The sequence below is a fragment of the Calliopsis andreniformis genome, chromosome 10 (assembly GCF_051401765.1).
Source record: "Calliopsis andreniformis isolate RMS-2024a chromosome 10, iyCalAndr_principal, whole genome shotgun sequence".
Taxonomy (NCBI): Eukaryota; Metazoa; Arthropoda; class Insecta; order Hymenoptera; family Andrenidae; genus Calliopsis; species Calliopsis andreniformis.
In genome coordinates, this window is record NC_135071.1 from 9,911,927 (window position 1) to 9,917,926 (window position 6,000).

At 34.0% G+C, this 6,000-nt stretch overlaps 1 protein-coding gene across 1 annotated transcript in view; it reads right to left on the reverse strand.

The window, feature by feature from the left end:
* The window catches only part of LOC143184651 (zwei Ig domain protein zig-8), a 42,315-nt gene extending 37,207 nt beyond the window's left edge, over positions 1-5,108 (reverse strand). The window contains exon 1 of the mRNA XM_076387035.1: positions 4,995-5,108. The gene's annotated coding sequence lies outside the window, so the exon portion shown is untranslated. The remainder of the gene's footprint in view (positions 1-4,994) is intronic.
* Between the last annotated feature and the right edge of the window lie 892 nt (positions 5,109-6,000).

The window sequence follows — 6,000 nt, forward strand, 5'->3', positions numbered from 1 at the left end:
AAAATTGCAATATGGTAACGTTGCTATGGCACCATGCTTTAGAAGTTCTTATGAATTTCGCTGTAATTCAGTAACTGAATGATAAACTGTTCTGCTTCTCTTCTTATTACACTTTTATGCATGCTCTGCAGCATATATTAATTATTTAAAGAATTCTTAAATTAAGTTTTGAAGATACAGCTAAAAATGTCATTTCAGTGAAGTGACAAACAAGTACATAAAGGGGTGGAAATAGAAAAGAGGACAAAAGAAAGTTTAATATTGCTCGTTGTACATATAAGCAATAATAATACGTAAAAGAATAAATAATCGACTGCTTTTTGAGCAATTTTCTTGTTTGTTACTAATGGAATTTATTTATAGAAGTGATTGTCATAATTTCTATGGACTCAAAATGAAAAAATCTATAAAATTTATATTTATAAAAAATTTATTTATATTTTATATCAAAATTTATATTTTCATACGCTGAATTAAAGAAGGAGACCTAAATCGGGACTTATTTCGACCTTTTGACATTATAACATATACTTTATTTTAGATATTTGACATACTTTTGCATATTATGTATATTTCATTACTTCTGAATTTATTTGCTATAAATGCAGAAACGTTCTCAGGCTATAGACAAGATTCATCTATTCTGAGATATCTCTCATAAGGTGTCTTTAGGATACTTCTTCCTGTTCAAATTCTCTTTTGTATGTCAAGGTACGCCTGATTGCATGTCAAGGAAAGTGGAGGAAGTGGTCAATAATAATGAAGAACGGATAACAAATGGAAGCAAAGAGTAGTGCATACGTGGTATTTCGATAATCGATTCCATGTACGGTATCGAACAATGGTTTATGCGATCGGCGATTCATCTTACTCGACTCTCCTTTGCAAACGACTGGATCGAGGCAACTCCGTTCGATTTCCATCGTAGCTGTACACTACTAGGAATAGAATTGTGCTTGACATACGTGTCAACGTCAATGGTACAATCTATGCCGACTTCCTCCAACATACGTAGAATTGAAGATCAAATGGTAATCGATTCAGGTACACAATTCAATCGGAGGATATGTTACATTACTGGCGGATCTGGGTCAACAATCAGTCAATTACATGGGAAAAGGGACTGGAGCAGAATCATTCTAATAATTCTAACGCTCGATCGTTTAGTGTTTGCTTTGGAAAATGAATCCATTCAGGACTTAATCTTTTATGATCCTACTGCGCATCGAGGCTGAAATATTTAACACCGGAATCGAATTTTCCTCCAGGCTTCCTATAATTCATGTTAACGTTATACATAGGTTCAGTTGTATTTTATCTACTATTATATCAATAGCAGCATGATAGAGTTTCATAACTTTTGTATTGCACACAGTTGTACTAACGCGGAACAATAGGCAAGTGCATCCGTTCGACTTTCCCCGATTTCACATATCACATATGGTACTTCAAAAATGACATATATTAAAAACGTGATTTTTCAATTACAGTTATAAATCAGTTTGGTTGGTACAACTCTGTTGATTATAAAAGCTTTACTAGTTAAACGTCAAAATTATAAAATTTATTCAAAGTTTTCTTCTAATATAAATTACAAATTATTTAAATAATGACAAGAAAATTATTCAATGCAAGTAGTACATAACTATTTTCTAGGCTAATTATTGAATCAAGATAACTTTCTTTAAGCAAAACCAGTCTTTAAGTCAGTATTATATATTTAGCATATCATTTTCTCCTAAACTCATAAGCAGTTGTGTGCTTCTCCTGAGAAACATAACTTTTTGAGTTGTGTCACTTTTGAAGTATATGTGCTATATGTTGTAATGCCCCAAAAGTAAGCGACACGTGTTTCTTTATATTTGGTGATATTCTGTTTAAAGCGATGGAACCCACCTAAAACGATTTAACGTGTAACAAGAATAATTGGAATTTTTCATAAAAATACTAAATTCTTTCGAATTTTCATGTGTATGTAGAATATATTTCATCGTAGAAAACCTACCACGGAGTCCTAGTTTTCGAGGAGACTTGTTTTTTAAATGTAAAGTGCCCTCACGTTGAATTTTTCCTAGTGTTACATGAATGTTTAATTTTTCTGAGTTCAATCCATTCTGCTAATTCTAAAAATCCTTCGAACACCGAGGGTCGGTTGACCCAGAAAAATGTTTTAGCTGAATTAATTTATACAGTGCAGGAGTTACTACCACATTAACCAGATAAAAATCGCTTTTAATATATAAAACGTATTCAGAAAATGAAATTACTTCCAAATTATTTATTCTAATTTTTGGCAGTAGTAGTGCTACAGAAAATACAATTTAATAGAAATTATTACAATATGATGTTAAATATTATTATTATTTCAAAATAAAAACTTTCCTTCAATTCACGTTGTATAATTCCACGCCCACTAAATATGTTATACAATACCTGTTATTCATAATAATAGACTACGAAGAGTGTAAAACAGAGATTCACAAAAATTAGATAATATTCAAGAATATTTGTATTTCAGAGAAAAATCGATATATCAATTGCTCATAAACTTTCTTATTCCCACATGTGTTCGTCCACATGCTACATTGTTTCAATATTCTGAATTCGAGTTATTTACGAGGAGATTGAATTGAAGAGCAGCGGTACATTAAGGTTCTTTGATAGGATGAAACATGATAGCCAGAGGAGGCTCGTCAGGGAGATTTTCGAGGTTTCAAGTTGGCGCGTGTTCACGAACCATATCAACGTCTGCGCGCCGCGTCTTTCCACACTTTCTGAATGCACCCTACCACAGCATACGTTATAATTATCACGAGTTAAGATGTCCCGCCCGTTTTTTTCCCAGACACCGTTCAGGAAACTAATTAGCTACCGCATAACGAGCGTCACGCGAACAAAAAGAAGTCTCGTAATTAGTCGCCGCTTCTGAGTCGGTCCTTTATCGATCCCACGAAAGGTGTGTGGTCACTGGGGAATATTGTAAAGGATTTGGCGTAAACAGATTGTGGTTGTCAAAGGATTTCTATGACACCGACATGGACTAGCAAGTGGTCATTTGCAGAATACGAATCGAATATCCACTACTTCGTGGAAAGAGACTCTCCATCATGTGACGTGTGCAATAATAGCTATTGACCACACCGTCCTTCCATGAAGGAGATGCTGAGAGGATGTTTAAGCCGAGACACTATGATAGATGATGTAAGGGATAGGAATTCCTGAAGTGTATTGATAAGTCATTAGAGATAGAAAGCGTGAAGTTTTACGTCAAGAGATTTTTTGCGTTTTCTGTACTTAATGATAGATTAGTCCTATTGTCTTTAACCTGATGTAAGAGAATTTGTAATATTTTACTGATATAAAGTGGTTCTTCAGAATCGTGATAGTATACTCGCAGAACACATGATCGACAATTTGTAAGGAATGACTCGTTATGCTTATCCACTGTTTCGAATTTGGGTCAATCTTATCAACACTTCCGCGGCAGTGAAGGGGTTAATATTACCCTTGTTCGAAATTATTTCCATCTCATTACTAGCTTAGCACTAAGTTATACTCAATCACCACTTTCTATTCTCACATACGTGTATTTCCATCGGCGCATCTCTAAATTGTTTTTCGACCTACTGCAGAACATTAATATTCTATTAATATTCATATTTAGCATCAAGTCTCTTATTCGATAAATTGGTTAAATCTGAAGAACAAAAATGATTATATTTAGTTTTCATAAAAATTTTAAAGTATTCAAGAAGTACGGTTAATCACTTCGGTCTGTGAATGACTTAATTATAGGATAGAATACTTGAATGTTCGATTTCCGTTTGAACATTTAAATGATAGAGTCGTTTTAAAGTGTTGAAATAGAGAAAGAGTACCTAATCTTGAAAAATCTGCCTCTATGGCGTAAAAACATTGAAGTGGATCTCCGAACATTTAAGTCTGAAGCCAAAATCCCCGGTGAAATTTTGAAAAAAAGCTTCAGGCTTACCGCTGGAAATCCAGCATTGTTGAAGCTTAAGTACTTCTGATAATGTTTTGAAGTGGTGAAAAAGTTCCTAACTTTGAAAAATCTATCTCTATGGTCTCAAAACTTTGTAGAATAGTATTTCTGAATATTTCAGGATTCTAAAGCCCACGCCCGAAGTCACTAGCAAAAAATTAAAAAAACTCTGGGCTACCCTTAGAATTCCAACACTATACATTCTTCTGATAACACGATAACGCAAGCCACATTCGTGCGACACATTTACAGCCGTGACCAATGAAATTGCACCACTTTACGAACAATAATGGTCTTGGTTTAATTATTACGTGAGAAATAATCATCTGTGTTATTTGTCGTTACTCTAATTTTCTTACTTGACTAGAAATTTCGATTTTTATAACAATTTAGATATATATAGGTATTATTATAATTACTTTTATTCAACAAACTTTATTTTCAGAAATGTCGCGATTTTATTGGCCACTTCTTTAAGTGACAGAACCATTCGAAAGTTTTGAAATAAACAAAGTATTTCTAACTTACAGAAATATATTTGTAGGCTTTTAAATCTTTGCTTAGTGTTTCTAAATATTTTAACCTGATCTCAAAGCTCCAAGTAAAAATGTGAAAAAAAAAACTTCAGGCTCACTATTGCAAATCAGATATCGCCTAAGTAAGGGTTCTTCTGATAACATGCTGAAGTAGTGAAAGTTTACGTCATAATTGAAAAACTTATCTCTACGATCTCAAGGATTTGTATGGAAGTATCTCTGAATTTTTAAATTTAAGACTCTAAGTGGAAATTCAATAATAGCTCCAAAGTCACTACTAGGAATCCAATATCGCCAAAGTTTAGATTCTTTTGATTATCTTAGCAAATAGTGAAACTATTCCCAATTTTCGTGAAACCTATTCCTACGGTCTCATAGTTTTGCACAGTAGTGTTTCTGAATATTTAAGTCCGAACTCAAAGCCCTAAATGAAAAGATAAAAGATTTAGACTCACCCCTAGAAATCCAACATCGTAGATCCTTCTGATGACGCGGATAACACAAGCCACACACATGCAGCACCGTCGGCTGACGACTGACTGGTTGCAGTTTGAAAGCTTGCAAGCTTTGGGGCGACCTCTGCCACGTGCTTCCGTCTAGCAGCGCCGAGAGCGCGCGCCTGCGGCGATCACGCCTAATCCCCATTGTTCTCGGAAGTCTCCGTAAGCTCAGCTTTCGATTTTGCAACGATATCGCGATGACCAACGCTCCCTAGGAACTATAAATAAAATGAAGCTTCGCGATAATCTCTTTTAAATGCGTTCGTCGAGGAACTTGCGGGAATTCGCGTTTTTTTTTCCTATACTGAAGTTCTCGTTAAAATTTAAAGTCGACTCTGCTTTGTGCTAATCGCGACAACGTGGAAATTTGAAGCAAACAAAATTTCTCGCAAGTAGTGGAACAAAAATTGAGGTGGATTCACAATGTTCAAAGTGCAAAATGGGCTTTCCAGAAGCTCAACTCCACATTTTGTAAAAGTTGTGAACTTTGTATTGTCCAAACACAGGATTAGTAGTTAACTTATTAAAACTGGGAAAATTGAATTGCAGAATTGTATGTAGGGTCATAGAATGGCATGTATATTTATTAATGCAAGTAACATATAATGCATCACCGAGCCTATACAAATATAACGATCATATGTCTAAGGATCGAATATCACAGAAACAAAATTAGTCATTTCTGAAATAATGTACTATATTGTACTATTATGCGATTTTATTGGTCCAGTTCAACCTGAATTCTAAAATACATTAGTTACCATACCGTCATTGATCAGTCTGAAATTTGATATTGATCTAAAAATAGTGATAGTATTATTCTTTTCGATACACAATTTTGTGGAGTATACGTAATACTGTTTTAGATAGATTTGAACTTTTTATGGAATAATAGATTTAGAATAAAATTGTGCTCAACATAAAGAGTAAAAATCTTTGAAAAGTTTACGTACATCTTTTC